This window comes from Coturnix japonica, chromosome 3 (genome assembly GCF_054131305.1).
Source record: "Coturnix japonica strain WE chromosome 3, WE-NBRP24, whole genome shotgun sequence".
NCBI classification, from domain to species: Eukaryota; Metazoa; Chordata; class Aves; order Galliformes; family Phasianidae; genus Coturnix; species Coturnix japonica.
Window position 1 is genome coordinate 37,441,281 of NC_140665.1, and position 16,826 is coordinate 37,458,106.

Sequence of the window (16,826 nt, forward strand, 5' to 3'; positions counted from 1 at the left end):
GGGCCACAGGATTTACGGTTGGTTCTGGGGGGAGCAAAAAGCCCATCTGCAGTGCGATTGCTGTTTGTGTGCACGGGGAAAGCAGCAGCCCTGCTTGAAACCACTCCTTTTTTGCCTCCGAAGCATCCCACTGGAGCGAATGGAAGCGTCTGTGTTAGATTACTTGTTGGAATTTGCTAACATTTGGGGTAAACCATCTGACCTTGCTTTAGGAATGCAAGTTAAATACAATAACTTCAGGTTAATGCCTGAAAGCTCCAGGACTGTGTGTGCAGTGACCTCTAGCTTCCGGAAGCCATTTGTTAGTGCCAATTGTGAGAAATACTTGGAGGTTTTCTCCAATGACATTTTCACCTTTCTGCTTCTCCGCGCAGCCAGCTGCTATTTCTGCCTGAGGAATCTAAATGCGAGCAACGTACAGTTTACCAAATTTGAACGTGTGCCCTTTCGGCTGAAAGTAAACATCCCCTATCTCAAAGACCTTTTGTTCTTAGGTGGCAATTTCAAGTTTGCCTCGCAGTTGCTGTAGTAATTAATCATGGCAGTGTAATTTAATGCTTTGTGAAGAGCAAGAGGAGACGTCATTGTAAGAAATCACTTTGTGAGTAACTCGGTTTTGGTCAAGGAGTGTTACTAAGTGCTCCTGGGAATGCATCGCTGTCATTTCACCAACCCCAGCCATAAAGGTCAGATCGGAAGCGCTGCTGGTTAAAGCCCTGCTCCTCCAAGGCACTGCAAGCAACGCTATGTTGCACTCTTTATTCAGCACTGAAGGACTTCCAATTTTTTTTGCTTGAGGAATTTGATCCCAGTGTTGGAATTCACCTCCTGCGTAGCACCCCACGGAGAGCTGTTTCCTTGGGCTGCAGAAGGCATCAGCATGCCTGAAGCTCCAGCAGCGGGGAGGGGAGGGGGAGGCATGCAGGGTCCCAGCAGAGCCAAGAGGTCTCTGCCTGCTGTTGCATCAGAGCGGAGGGGCAGGAAAAGGTTTTCTGAGCGACCCAGCGTAGCAACCCGAATTAGCAGCGCTGGCCTTCAGGCTGTGAGCAGAGCTCTCACATCCGCCCATGTACGTACATTTGTGAGGGAACCGAGGCTCCTGCCTGAGCCATGTGCGTAGGGTTCCACCTGGCAGGGCTCCAGCTGGCAGGGCTGGCTTTGCTCTAGATAGACCGGGGACTGGTGACTCAGTTCTGTCTTATCTGGGGGAGCATGGGGCCCTCATCACTGGCTGAGGAGAGAGGGAGACACCCAGTGGAGCAGCCTTGTTCCCCGCAGCCCTGGGGTGCTTGCTGAAGGGCCCCTGAGCCTTGCACGGCAACAGACGCAGCTCAGCCGCTTGGTCCAAATGCCAGCTTCCCTGGCCCCTGCTGCTCCCCAGCGCCAGAGCCAGGCACAGATGGGCGCCTGTGCTACACTTGTCCTTGTGCTGCCTCTGCCTGCCCTGGGAGAGAGAGGTGGAAAAAATGTAACAGACGGGAGTAATCCAAAACTGGGACAGGGTCATGTGCTGGAGGCAGGTGGAGAATGTTGGCTTCTAAACCCAGGGGCATTTGGCTGAGTGTAACCCGCCTGGAAAGAGAGAGGAGTGAGCCCCAGCTGAGCAGCTGGGCTTGATGCTGTGAACACAGGTGCCCGAGGCAGGGCTGTCCCCATCTGGAGCTGCTTTTGCCTCCGGGCTGGTGAAGAGGCTGGTGTGGGAGGAAGGCTGCAGGGCTATGGCTGCTTTGGTGAGGGAGAGTCTGTGCAGGAAGGAGAGCTCCACAGCAGGCCCAGTGGCACTGGGGGAGAGGGGCAAGGGGAAGGGAAATGGTTCTTTCTCTGAGGAGCATCCTGCTTCCAGAATCACCTCCTTCCTTCATTTTCTCTGCTGCAGCCCCTAGGTCTCTCACACAGAGAGACAAGCCCCAGGTCTTCCCTCATAGCCCAGGCTCTTTGCTATTGTCAGCCCCGTGGCTCCTCTCTGTCTGCTGCTATCATGCACTTCTATATTTAACACCAGATTTCTGTCTGTGGCAGAGGGCATTTTCTGAGGTGAAGTTAAATACATGGCAAAACCTTCAGAAGCGGAGCCTTGAAAACATAATTGCTCTATCCTGATTGCCTGTGTTATTATTCAAATAGATAGCTGAATGAAGGTCAGCCCTTGAATAGGTTTGAATTTTGATGGTGCTGTGAATGAACTGTCTCCTAGTCCCAGAAAGCTGCAAGATGAGGTCTTTTGTACTGCAGAGGGAGGCTTTGAAGAATCCCAGTGATGTCTGAGTCCCTGAAACTTCTGCCACACAAGTACAGCTTTCAGTCACTGAGGAGTACAGCAGTGGGTGCTGGGTTGCTCCTGAGTTATGCTTGTCCCATCAGCTTCCCCTGCTTCCTCCCCGTCCCTGGGGGCAGGTGGACACCTGCTGCCTGTGCTCTCAGAGAAGGCAGGAACCTCAGCACCGACCTCAGCCAACACAGGAGTGGGCCTCACAGCACGCTGCACTGTACTACACAGCAATCTGTGAAGCTCCATCTACGTACACTGCATTTTTGATGTTCTCTTTCCCTATGTGGGTCAGAATAACAGAGAAAGGCTTCTGGAGCTATGCTGACCAGGCTTTAAGCCTGACTGTTGGAAGAAAGCCTTCTTCAGAAGTTGGCACCGATTTGTCAAATCATGTTTTTCTTCTGATCTAAGCATGCCAGCTCAGCTGGAACAGTTTGGAACGAGGGTGGTCTGAAACAGCTCACTGAAACCGGTCGTTGGAGGACAATATTCCTGCCCCTGTTAGTACTGCAGCAGTATTTTATTATATTAGCACTGGATGCAGCTCTGGCAAGCTAATGTACATCCATACCAATTTGCGCAACTGTCTGCAGGTACTCCCCTTGGGACTGCACTCCACGGTGACTTGGTGTTAGTCATTGTTTTCCCATGACTCTGTGCTTTTTAAGCCAAATGCTTGATATTCCAGGCAGGTGACATATGGCGCAACTTTCTGCTGCTGCAAGCAGAGAAAGTCAGATGCAGCCCACAGAAATACTGAGTTAGGAAGGTGTGGTTTTCTGATGGCTCACACAGGTCCTCAGGCTGAAATCTGAAAGACAGAGCTGCCTGAATTTCACCCAGCTCCTTCTCTCGTGGAGAATGAAGTGGCTGCAGAAGGGTAACTTGCTTAGCAGAGCCCCAGCAATGGACATGTTGCCTTTTGTTTTCAGAGTATAGTTTGAAACAAGACATCTCCAGGTGAATCAGCTCCTAAGTTGCACAGGATTGACAGGTGCTGGAGTGGTCCAGGGGAGCTAGGCCAGTCCTGGGAAGAAGGGTATTGTTTGTCCTTTTCTGATGCCAGAGGAATTTAGGAATTGAGCCTGGTTTGGGGTTGGATGCTCAGCCAAGCACTCACATTAATAATGGCTCCTAGGCTACTAGCATTTGCCTGTACAAAGCAGAAATTCGGTGTCCAGCTGTTTCTCCTAACAGAGGAAAAAGTCTGGTTCCCTTCAGCCAGTCAGCTTGGTTAGGAGTAAAGCACAGGGGAAATTCCATGAATGTCATGGAACCTGGATCGAAATGTTGCGTATAGAGACTCATTTGAGATTCCAGATGTTTTGAATTACCTTTGTAAAAATAAAATGAACTTTTGATATTTCATCAATATTACAAAGATCTGTTTTGTTTGTTTTTAACCAGGAGTCGTGTTTGTCCTGGATGTTTTATTGGTCTGTGCTAGCAGATAGCAACAGTACAATGATTTCCACTGTAGTGCTCAGAAATCCAGCTTGTCCTCCTGTGCCCTGACTTAAGAAGTCTCTTGCTGGATACTTGGGCCAGAAAAAGGAGCAAGTGAATGTTCCCTTGCGTAGCTGCAGAATGTGGGTATGTATAGTGGATGCTTGGAAGACCAAAGGGTAGATAGCCATGCTTGATGGAAACACTGGCTATTTCTGGCTAGTATGTGCCTCATGTGAGAAGTGCTGTATTTTTGGACACCTCTGAGGGCAAGTGAGTACTCTTGCAGGCATGGATGGGAGCAGGAGACAAGGAGATTTCTGAACTTTAAGAACTACAAAGGATGTCTATTGAAAATACCTTGATTGATCAAGGAAGCCTTGTGTCAGGGAGGTGTCAAAAGGAGTGCTGCTGTGGCTAGGGAGTGTATCACAAGCAAGATAATGATTCTAATTGGTTTCACTGAACAACCACAGTGTGTGCCAAGTGTTATATTCGTGAAGTGAGCTGATCCTCAGTGAAATCTTACAACCAACTTGTCTGCAATAAATATAAGTAGCATGTAACTATCTACAAAAGTCGATCAATAAGGATACCATACGAGTGTAAGTCAGGTAGAAGATGAGTCAAGGTTGGACTTCAGGAGAACTCACAGGCTGCTGGCAGCAATGGGTTGAAATGGGTGTGTGCTGTAGGGATAAAGGCCATAAATCATGGCTGTCCTGGCATAGCGTGGGTAGAGGATGGCTGCAGTGGAGCACTGTGCCAACAGGCGGTGTGCCCCTGCCACATTCTGCACATCAGCACTGCAGCTGGGAACGTGCCAGGAATCAGCCCTACCAGTTACTGTCCGCATGGACCCCTGCTGGGGTGAATTCAGTTCTCCAGATATGTATGCTGGCTTTGGGTGTGCAGTGGGTTTTGGGGTCTTGATGTGAGTGAAGGTCAGTCCTTCTGTTAGGCTGTGTGTGAGTGACGGGCAGCACAGTGTCTGCTCCTGCAGAGGATATTACCTGGGGCTTGTTCCCAGAAGGTGCAGAGTAAGACTCATCTGACCAAAGGTAGAAGTCTGTATCTGAATATTCATCTCGGTTCTCTTTATAGTCAACAGAGAAAAATAAGCACTTCTGGAGTGTGATTCATCTTAGTCTACAGAAGATGTATAAAGCAATCGGATGATTCACATCCCAGACATGCCTATTTCTCTTCATTGAATATGAAGGGTGACTGGCTCAGATGCAGATCTCTAAAGCAGGGTGAGACAAATCCCACTCAAAGAATCATGTTTGAAATGTCAGCCCAGGGAAATATGCTGGAATAGCCTCCTCCCAGCTAGGCAGTAAGGAGAGAGTACTTCATATACCTTTTCTGCAGCTTTTCTCTACCCCTGCCATTATGAGAAGCATGTGCACTGGGGAATGCATGCCAGAAGGTGCTTTTTTGGTTTTGTTTTTTAATCCTCGTTTTGCTGAGCTCAGGCAGGGAGGTGAGGAGACTGCAGAAGGTTTGTAACATGGAGGGGAGAAGAGAAGGTCAGTGGGTCTAGCCCACTGAGGAAGTGTGCGGTGAAGGTCGAAGTGTGGTCAGTACTATGTGAAAAGAAGGTGTTAATGCCCACTATTGCCATGTTGCACATCTCCTGCACCTCACAGACCAAATCAGGGAGTGTTAAACACCAGTCAGGCATAGACAGCCTTCGGACTTTGTCTAGAATGGCAGAGTGGTTTTAGCTGGGATGGGGAGTTTAAATTCCCCAGATGCTGTATTTTATTTTGTAGGAGCTTCTTCTGCAGCCACCTTGGAATGAACAATGGCAACGCCATCCTCTGTGCTGATTTCCTTCTGTCCTTTCTCATGCAGCTGTTAAGCCCTGACTGTGCTGAGTCAGGCGGTTCTTGGCTGCCCCGATAAATCCTCATGTTGACAGTGGTAACCTATTGCACTAAGCACAACAGGAATAACTAGGCCTGAAGTCAAGTTAGAGCAAGGGACAGGCTTTAGAGACATAAACAGACTCCTCTATTTGTTTTTGCCCAGTAACATCCAATGGATACGTGCATTTTGGAGAGATTTCTCCGAGTGGGAATTTCCATCTGGCCCCAGCATTTTCAAGAGGGCAATCAAACCAGGGCCCTGCTGCTACTGTATGGGAAACGTGATGGCTCATCAGTTCCTCCTCTTGGATGGCTGCCATTATGGCTGATTACCAGTGTTGGATGGAGAGCAGCACCCTGCCAAGGTGATCCCTTCACAGGGAAGGGCACACAGAAAGGAGGCACTGTCAGCCCAGATGTGCAGCGTGATGGAAGGGGGACAGCAACGTTGTAACCAGATGAACCCTGAAGGGAGTGTGAACTCTGTGACACAGTTGCTTTTGTTCCAGAGAGGGGTAAGGGGATGGGATGTTTCCTGCAGTCAAGACATCAAATAACTGAGGGGGGGGGGAAGAAAAAGAAAAAGAAACAGAAAAAAAAAAAGAAAGAAAAAAGAAGAAGTGGTGCATGGAAGCAAGACACTCTGAGATGCGCTTTTATGAGTCTTTGTAATATTACACTTCCAAGGCTGCCAGACATCAGTGGCAGATCCCTCATTTGCTTTCAAATATGCTGACTGTCAGAGCTTGATGCCAGGTTCTGTGTTGGCTCAAGTAAGAAATGATGATTTGAGAGGTCTTACACAGTTTAATTCTGCAGTGAGTCCGTTTAACTGTGTGCAGGCCTCTCTGCTGGTGTATTTTGTCAATTGTTATGTGAAGCCAGGATGTTGGAATGGGACGTTTATAAACAAGTGGAAATAAAATACTTGCATTTCACGTTGGGATCTGCAGCTCAGTGGCTGAGTACTGTGCTGGAGACCTGCAGTGTGAAGGGCTTGAGGGGTTAACAGGACTCTGAGCACAAGGCCAGCAGTGTGGTTACACAAAGGATCAGAGCAGTGGCTCTTGCCTCAGCACCAAGTCCCCAGGAAGACAAGAGCTGGAATACTGGAAAAACTGGGCCTCTCCCCTCTCTTTCCCAATCAATCCTCTGTAGAAATCACAGTGAAGGATTGGCACGTGGCTCTGAACTGCTGGCCTAAGCTCCTGCACCAGTGTCCTGCAGAGGGGCTTCAGTAGTGTTGCAAGGCCTGTACCTCTCCCCCGAATAGCCTGCTACTCTGCTGACCCATGTCGCCTATGGTGCATGGAAGAAAGAGCCAAAATCATGGTGCACATCTTCCATCTTGTGTGTGCCACAAGTGATACAAGACTTTACTCCTCCTGCCCTGCTCAGACAGTTCTTCAGGAAAGTGGCCCAAAGCTGTTTCAGAGTTTAGATGCTCCTGACCTCGCAAACACCTGCTGTTGCTTTGCTGAGAGTGCTCACCTTTAATTCTTCCCCTCTGACTAGGTGGGACTGATGCAGATGACAACAATGTCACAGGGACTGGAGTTGTGCAACTAGTAAAGTGCATTTGATTAACATAGTGTGGTATAAGGGAACCCTCAAAGGTTTCCATTACTCCAGATCAGGGTGTTCCTCATTGCCCCCTCACTTAGAACAAAGCGAGAAACCAGAAATGGAAAAAAAACCTCCCACATCTAAAACCAAAGTATAAAAAGCAAATCAGATTTGCAAAGTTCAGTCCAGTCCTTGGGGAAAAAGAAAGAAAGAAAGAAAGAAAGAAAGAAAGAAAGAAAGAAAGAAAGAAAGAAAGAAAGAAAGAAAGAAAGAAAGAAAGAAAGAAAGAAAGAAAGAAAGAAAGAAAGAAAGAAAGAAAGAAAGAAAGAAAGAAAGAAAGAAAGAAAGAAAGAAAGAAAGAAAGAAAGAAAGAAAGAAAGAAAGAAAGAAAGAAAAAAAGAAAATAAAAAAGCAGGAAAAGAACCATCTTTATAGTGGTTGGCATATTTCAATATGGTTGTTTTGGTTCTCACAAAAAGGACAAAATAGAGAAAAAAATAGAAAGAATAAAGTACAGTTGAGGAAATCTGGGGTGTATTCTAATGCCAGGGGATTTCAACACAGTAAGCACATGCTTTGTTAACCTTTCCCTCTCTCACCAGCATTTTCTTGGGAATTTTTCTCATAACAGAACTGTGGCATTTCCTGCTGCATTCCCTGAGATGAGAGCATATGGATCTGAGAGAAAGGAAGGGGAAGTAAAAGAACTGCAGGTAAATGAAATCAGTAGTGAAGCCTTGGGAAGAGTGCGTATGGGAGAGATCATTTCATTACAGAAAATACATGCCAGTGGAATGTGTTTTTTTTTCCCTAGAAATGATTACTTCATGTGATCAAGGCTTGTGCAAATGGGGGCTGACTGAGTATTTACTTAGCTAAATGAACACTGAGATTACATTTTGGAACATCTTGCTATCCCCCTTGAGTAATGTTGACTTGTTCACATTCCCTACCCTTTGGCTATTATCTGCTGTTTTGCGCCTCTTGTTTAATCTAACTGCCTAATGGATTGGTTTTTAGTGTTACCTGACTCAGTAACACGGTTAAAAACCTTCAGAGAATGTCAACACAAGCAGAGCAGGGATGGATGGCCAGCAGGACAGAACAGGAGGGACTGGTTACAGAGACAGTCAAGTTCATCTAAGAGCAAACTGCCCACTTGCCTCCTAACTCTCCTGTAAGGGGTGTTTTATTTGTTTGTTGGGATTAATTTTTAAGCCGCGCCCATAAAATCCCATGGCTTTGGTCAGAAGGCACTCGGTTAAAACTGCTGCTGGACCAGGTGCATGTTGTTCATATGACTCTGGGTGCGTGACTAAGTGTTTTCAGATGCACTGCCTGATTGGAAGTGCCTCCATCTTTGAACATTGTACTTGAGCCACCTGGAAGGCTCCCCCAGACCAATTTCTATAGTATTTACTAAGATGAGCAGACACTTTGCTCTTTGCGTTTGCATTGTAAGCTTGCAAAACTGGGTCTCGCTGTTGCCTAAAGGAGGAAAAAAAGAAGGAATTAAATGCTTAAAAGTTAGTTATTTTTCGGCACCTGCAGTTGAGTAGATAAGTAGCATGTTTAAAACAAACAAAATGTCTTTCCTGGAATTGTGACCTGGCCAACATGTATCTTGGTATTCCCTGCCAGGATGCAGTAGCTTTCTATGCGACTGATGGATGGTTTAAAGGGGCGATTTGCTGCTTTGAAGAAGCAAAGGAAGGCAACGGGCCTATAGGAGAAGAGGAAAGTGAGGTGAAGTGTTCTCACTAGTTTGGCCATTGACATGTATTCAGTCATTCATTAAAGCTTATTCATAAAATTCATTATTCATTAAGGAACTTTTGGGGAGTGGAAAGAGCCAAACAGCAACAGTCATTATTTACTCTAGCAGTTCCATCACGGAGTTGCATTGTGAGGCTGGATTCTTCTCTGCATTCAGCAGTTCAGTTTCACTGACATCATGGAATGGATACCGATTTAGAATGATCGGTGGCAGAGCAGAATCCAGCCCATACTGCTTTTCTGAGAGGGTGCCTTGGGCACTTTCTTTGCTGTTTTATTGCTGGCTAGGTTTCAGGATGCTTTAAAATGGATAAAAAATTAAAGAAGTATGACAAATGGATCTTTTCCCAGTGCAATGTTCAACTGTATCATTCCATTGAGATAGTTAGCAGGGAACGGATGTGAAAAGCATCCACATTAATAATTAGTAGCTCATTTTAAGAGGTTTTTTTTTGTGTGTGTATTATTTTTCCTACAATTCTGACAGTTTTTAAGCAAACAATTTAAATGTTCAGTCCTCACATAAAAGATTCAGGGTGACAGCAGGGGACAGGGAGAGATCACACCAACGCTCTTATTTTGTTCATGTGATATACAGCGTATAATATCACAGTAGTCAGTAATGGGAAAGAACTAGTAAATCACTGAATTCATGCCTGTGCAAAGAGAATTGCATTAGGTAATAATCATTCTTCATAGCAGCATTGAAATTCTTCTTCCAAACCGTGATTTTCAGCCAAATCTCACTGATGGAGCAGCACACATGCAGCTGGATGAGTGACTTAACACCTATTAGCTGCTGCACAGAATTGCCTGGGGGCTTTCTGCCTAGGGGCAAGAATTTGGGCAGAATTTCTCCAACTCATTTGCAGTGGCATTACTTGTCCTAGAAAAGGTACATGTTATTTTATGATTGAGGTCCTCATTGCAGAGCTCAGAGACAGAATTTTCCTTTCTATATTGATGATCTGGAGTCAGCTTTCAAGGCATTCTTTACCTGTGCCCTGACTCGGTAAGTGTTGTGTCACAGAAAGAGTGGCTCTGGCTAGAAGCAAAGTCATGGCACAGCTGCTCTGTAGGTCTTTGGCTTTCCCCATTCATGATGTGAGTTGAGGGAGCTGCCAACTAAGATGTAGCTCCAGTCACAGTGCCTTTGAGGTTGTGTGAAGGTACTGCTCCCAAAGCCTACTACACCAGATGGTATGACAGAGGCATAACCTGAGCTTGAGCTTTAGTCGGGTCTTTTCATTTGCTTCCTTAAGAATTCTCCTACACTGGGACCTTGGGCTCTCCTTGTTTTGTGGGTTGATGATGCAAGTCCCAAGGAAACAGACGTGGAAAAACTGCAGCTCACAGTCATGGGACCATGTTCTCTGATGACAGAGTGTGTGGAATTATTCTAGCTGGCAATCTGACCTATTGAATTTCCAGTTCCTTTTGTGGGAATAACTCAGTGCATGATTTGATCTGAATTACTAGGGCAGGGCAAGCCAGCAAGATTTCAGGCCTCTAATTGGTATTAGAATGTCTTTAGAAATTCAGCCTCTGCCATTTTATCTTCTGATCATCTTTCAGGCTGCACAGCTGCCTCTTGCTGTGACTCCTGCACAAAATCCACAGTCTCCATTGCCACAGCCCTTCCCTGATCAGTTGTTTAGAGTCTGCCCGAGCCCCCTGGAAAACCCCAGAGAAAAGCTGGACACTGAGTATTGTGACAAAATATCGACTGGGCATGTGTCACAGGCAGCTGTGAAGACTGGAAAAATAAGAGTACCCCACGCTCCCCAAGAACACGGAGATACAAAGAATACATCACGAGTTCCTACCAGGCTTTTGTCTCAGGCTGCAGAAAATGAAAGAGGAAGTATCAACAATAGCTCTGTTAGCCATTCTTTAGAGTCATGTGGGAAATCTAGCACACTGCCATGGGTCCGGGTAAACAGGAAGCCCAAATCAGCCCATTCACGCTGCTGGCTGTACTTGGCGCAGGCTGCTGGATATATCTGGATGTACACCAATGGTGGACTGGAAGAACCCCATGTTGAATCCTAGAAGTGTCTCAGAAGCATTTCCAGTCCTCAGAAAAATGACACATACAGAAGGTATCTGCCCTGCTGTTGTGTAATCAAGGGAAGCTGGAGAAACAATAGATTGGTATGCTGCCAGACTGCACAGAAAATGGCTGACTCATGTCAGTATGAAATCTTAAGACCTGAAGTAATTAGTGGTAGGCTCGTGAGTGGGAAAAAAAAAGTGCAGTGAGACTGCTGAAAGAAAAGCTGTCCTCACTGCTGGTAAATTACAGGTGTGTCTAAAGCTGCTGCAAAGGCGCAGCCAAAAACAGAGCAGATGTGGAGCGCACGTAGTCAGGTAGAACTGAGAAGCATAAAATGCCATCAAAAGCAAATGCATAAATATGAAGCAGGGAACATCAGGGGAGAATTTTGGTGCTGCTAGAAAAATGTGCACAGCATAAGAAAAATTGCACGGTGATGACATTAATGCTGTGCAAAAGGGCAAAAATAAAACTCTGAGCTGCATGCCAAGAGGCAGCAGCAGCACACAGTCAGGAGAATGAGTGCTAGGGAGGCAGTAGGACATGACTAAATGTGTTAGGCTGCAAAGCCTTCCTTAGAACTATGTCAGAGATGGAAAGGAATCGTAGCCATTGAAAGCTGAAATAAAGCAGTGCAATGTCTCTGTGCCATTAGGCAGAGTAAATTGCAAGTCAAATCAGTGTTGCTGGCAACACCGACTCTTTTGCTTTAAGCTGCACACAGCAGATTCCTCATCACACAGGTGCTCTAAGTCTGAAGCAAACAATTCATGCAGTCAAGGTAAGCAGAACAAATTAAAAATACAAGTATGCAGAGCTAGTAATATTCACCAGCATCCCTGTAATGAAACAATTAAGACACATATCAAGAGGTGTTTGAAGGGGAGGATGTCTTCCAGGCATACAATTGCCTTCATCTGTTTCCATCTCTATAACTTGTGCCTCCAGGAGTAACTACAGCATTAAATGAAAGAAATAATTGGAGCAGTAGAGGGGATGGAAAAGTAAGGCATCTTTCCTAATGTCAGGGGCTTCCAGGAGTCACATATCAGTATGGCTGATGCTGAAAGGCCAGGCAACCTGCCTCATTTCCAAAGACAAAAGGGACTTCAACAAGCCCTGTAAGTGTTTGGCTGAGTGGCTGCAAGTGAGGAAGGACTCGGCTTGATGGGAATTAATATATCTGTGGACATTGACAAGAGTTGTTGGATAAAGAAAGAAACTACTTCTCCACATCCAAGAAAAGAGAAGGGGCAGATGGCTGAGAGCACTGCTGGGATCAGATGTGAGGTGGGAGAGCACCAGCGCTGTCAGCAAGATGTATTGAAAGGACTCTGAGGGATCAGTGTAATGGCTGCTGCTGTTCTGGGCATGGGAGCAGAGGTTGTGTGGCAGAAGCTGTGATACATCATGATTCCATCTTACTCTGTCAGTTAGAAAGAGTCGGGGAATAGATCTAAAGCCAAATAAAGCCATAATGGTGTTGGGATTGTTTGCAATACCTTGTAGGAGACATCTGGTGATCTCCCCAGGGCTGGGACAGACCTCAGCAGCCTGGAGCAACATGACCAGTTCCTACTGTCAGATGCACAGAATCCATCCAGAGAGCGTCTGTTGGGATTTGTATCTTATCTGACATTTCTCCCACAGTTTTCCCATATAGCTCCTGAACAAAGATGCAGCATGGATGACTGGAATTGTCACAGGATGCAGCTATCATGGGTGTGAAAGAGAAGATAAAAATTATCTTACCTTTAATAAAGAAGCAGATATGTAACTTGTTGCTAATGAGACTTGCTACCCCTTAGAAAAAGACTACGATCGTGTGCTACTGCACACAGTCCAAAAATACAGCAGCTGAATGTAAGCTGGACTGAAACAATACCAAGGCACTGTAAGGCTCTGTAAAGGCAAGTTCACCACTTGAAGGATTTGGAAGAAATCCAGGGTTGAATCATGTGGTCACTTCACTCTTTGCAAGAATACTGGATCTATTGAGACAGGCTGAATGTGCAGGAAAACGTAATACCCAGATTGCAGGGAATGGGTATTTGTTTGTGAATGGCCCAGCTCTTCTCTGGAGCTGGTCTGTGTGCAGAAAGCCAGTGTTACTCTGTCTTGGCCACATGTGACAGAAGCTATCCAACATCTAATGGTCTGTTGCATAGGACAGCTAGCAAAAGGAGCAGAGGAAACACACTGTTCTCCCCACCATCCATGGGAAGTATAGGAATGCCTCTCCTTGCTGTGGATCTAGTTGTTGTGGGCTGCCATTCAGGCTGCTGGTAAGTGGGGGGGTGGGGGTTCAGAGCAATGAGGTACTGTATCAAGCAGAATATCACATGCCATGGGAATACAAAGCTGTTTGCTTGCAGTCCTTCCTTAGATTTCTACTGCAGCATCGCCACCAAATGGCAAAGCCAAATCAGCACTTAACATTTATGAAATGTTATGAATGCCATATAATATGAAGAAAATACATATCTGTAAATGGAGAAGTAATCTCACAGAATGCCCAGCACAGTCTGCTTACATCTTCTGATGTCTTGAGCACTGGCATCATTAATGTGACTAGCAGCAATGAAGAGAATCACAGGCAAACAGAAGAAGCAAGTGAAAGACAAAGCCTCCTCTGAATGATGAAATAAAGATCTCCCAGAGCCACCTCCAGTTTGCATTGAACTATTCCCTCTGAACATATCATGCTCTGCAATGCAAACTCTTTTCCTGAATAGATACATTCTTGCTCATGTAATATATGATTTACAAACATGTATTTCCATGAAATCTCAAATACCTGCTGTGAACAGAAGACACAAAGACAGCAATGAATTATGCACTCTGCTGAATTGATGGACAGAAGAAAAAGAAGAAAACAGAAGAAAAAGAGTAGTAGCTGTGGGAATAGGTGCAATACCTGGGAACAAGCTGCTGGAAAACTAAACCAAAAGACAGTTGCCAGTGCGATCACAGATGTGAATGACACTCTGTGTCCAGAACCAAGACCCTTCCAAATGTAGGTGGGACAGTGCATCCTCAAGCATGGCAGGACAGCTCCTTCAGATAGAGGTAAATATCTTTGCTTAGAGAATTAACCCAATAAAGCAAGGTGTTGGGCCCCCAGGTTGCATCTCTTGGGATTACAGACGATATTGGTGGATCCTTGATGTCACTGCACTCATGACAAGAACCTGCTTCCTACAGGAGCTCTGCGGGGGCTTGCACTAAGGGAGGAAATAATGGCTGGAAAGCACAATGTCTTTTCCCCCTAATACAGCTTTCGATAATGCAGGAATGGTCTTCAGCTACCAGCTGCACAGGGAATCAAAATGCTCGCTGATAAGTAAATAAAGAAAGAAAAATAAAAGAATTATTAACTCCCTCCTCCTCAACTATTAGATGCTGAACAAAAGCAGCCACCAGCAGGTTTGTTAGTTAAGTAATAGTGACTAACTTCTACAAGGGCTCAAGGCATCAAAATGTCGAGTGCTGCTTCTATACGATGGTCTCCTTCCACCATCTGCTGGATGGTCAGTGTTGTTGCAGGAGTCAGCTTTATTTGCATGTTAAGGGCATGGTTACTAATTTGAATCTTCTCCCTTTCCTCATTCTCATGTCTGTGTTGCTACTTCTGAGGCCCTGGATGAATGGCAGTGAATAAATATTGCTGAGTCTTAATAGAAAGTCATATAATACCCAAAGTATTGCCAGATACAAAGGTTTTAATGCCGTTTGTTGTTGTTGTTCTTTTTTCTTTTGTGAGAGAGAAAGAGTTTAATCTGCTGTTGCAAATATGAAAAGAAGTCACACACTGATATTTTTCTTTCTAATGCAAAAGAGCATTTTGCAGACAAAAATAAGTTGTGTCCTGACTCTAAAAGACTCTTTCCTATTTCTGTTACTCACACGGTGGCTTTACACAGAATTATCAGGAGGTGGGAAATGCTAAATTCCCCTTCTACACACATCTGCATGTGCGCACGTCCCACCTCTATTTTTAGGTTTGTTTTTCAGATCAGCAGCATATTTTAGCCTGCCTTACAGTCCAGAATATGGAAGTGGTTGGTGTTCACGCATTCAGTGTCAAAAGCTATGCAGCAACACTGGTGGTCAGGACAGCTTTGGTGCAGGAGGAGATCTATCAGAAAGGAATGGAAGGAGCATGATTTCATGGAAAGAACAGGATCTCAGCCTGGTAGTGATGCTGTGTTTAAAGTAAGCTCTTACTATTATAGCTCGCCTGAGGACTTACATGCAGAGCTAACCAAAAGTTGGGCGTTTTCTCTGTGGCTTTTGTTTTCATTGTGTTTTTCCAAGGACAAGTCTGCACTGAGATCTGTAAAAAACATTTGTTTTTATGAAGCACAGCTGGTAGAGAACTGTCAGGGATCTGTAGGGTGGATTTCCAAATGTAACTCCAGTGTGACTCTGTGCTATAAAATTGGTTTCCCACATGAGAAGATCATGAGATCTCCAAAGAAACAGCTTCACTCAGAATTTATTCATGTAGTAATTTCAATGGAAACCAGAAGAGAACTGGGCTAAGGTTAAACGCTTCTGGAAAATGCCATCTCCACTTTCTACTTATTTTTATGTAAAACACAATGGTAACAAGTGCCCCAGCAGCATTCTTGGAGGCTTCCCATGTTGCTGACTATAAAATGCTTTGAATGAACTCTAAATGAGGACCTCACAGATGTATAGGGAGCTGCTACAAGATTGTGATTTGAGGAGTGAAGCAATGCTGTGGCAATATGACAAATGGCTCTTTTTTATTATTCCTGTAAATAGTGCAGGAAAAGAACCCAAATTAGACCTGCAAAGCCAAGTTCAAAACTACAGCAGAACCCCCCCTCTTTATAATGAGATTGCAAAGGAGATGTGCTTCTAAAAATGAGCTGATCTTGGGGTTTGTCCTTTGATCCCACTGTCTTTAAGATACGTTGCAAAACCTGAAGAGATTGTAACCTCTCGGAAAAGCTTTTACAGCATCTAACAAGAGCTCTTCTCTGACTTTGAAGACACCCTGCAATCAATTAAGAAGGCCCTAAATGATGTTGGAGTGAGTCAGGAATTTTGCAGAATAACTGGCAAGCTTCCACTTGGAGAGAATCACTGGGAATATGAGAAAGCGGGGAGGATTAGCCGCCCCCATTAAAGACAACAGCATTAAGAGCTGTTTTCCAAACACCAGAGCTTCTTGCCTAATGCTTTCAAAGCTGCTGTTCTCAGCTAAATTGATGAGTTGCCTTGTCTTTATTTTTAGTATAGGAAACTCAGAATAAACTTGGAAGAACTTCTCGGAAGTCTAATGTACAGCTGGAAATGTTAAAAGTACATCTTGACACAGCTGACTTCTGCTTTTTCCTTGTGAAGTTAGTTAATCCAGTGTAATCTAAAGTGCTATGGAAGATGAGGAAGAATATTTTAAAGCCATTTTCCCTTGCTTTACAGTGATGTTCCCTCTCTGTGCCCTCTCTTTTTTCTTTCTTTCCGTCCTCTCCAAAATAAAATGGCATTTTGTTCTGTTCTCACTGAAATAAGCAAGAACTGGATTGGATCCTGATGCTTGGTTATATCTGGGATTTTTTTAATCTGCTTTCCTGCTGTAAGGCTCTATTCCCAGTAATGTCACTAGGCATTTAAAAAGACTAACGGCTCCTGGGGTTGCAGCTAGTAGATATTCATGTAGGAGTCACAGAGTATTTTCCCCACGATCACAGATCTTTTTATCCAGTTCATTATCGGTAGAGTCCACTATATACTAAAATCCAGTACAGCCAAACACTTGGATGTATACTTCGAACAATGTAATGTTAACAAGATTTGCTGGATGAAG

At 45.0% G+C, this 16,826-nt stretch overlaps 1 long non-coding RNA gene across 1 annotated transcript; it reads left to right on the top strand.

Moving 5' to 3' along the window:
• The first annotated feature begins 5,477 nt into the window (after window positions 1-5,477).
• On the top strand, window positions 5,478-14,354 carry LOC146761356 (uncharacterized). The gene is made up of 2 exons (XR_014944769.1): window positions 5,478-7,868; window positions 10,507-14,354. It is a non-coding gene; the product is annotated as an uncharacterized LOC146761356 (long non-coding RNA).
• Window positions 14,355-16,826: the final 2,472 nt, after the last annotated feature.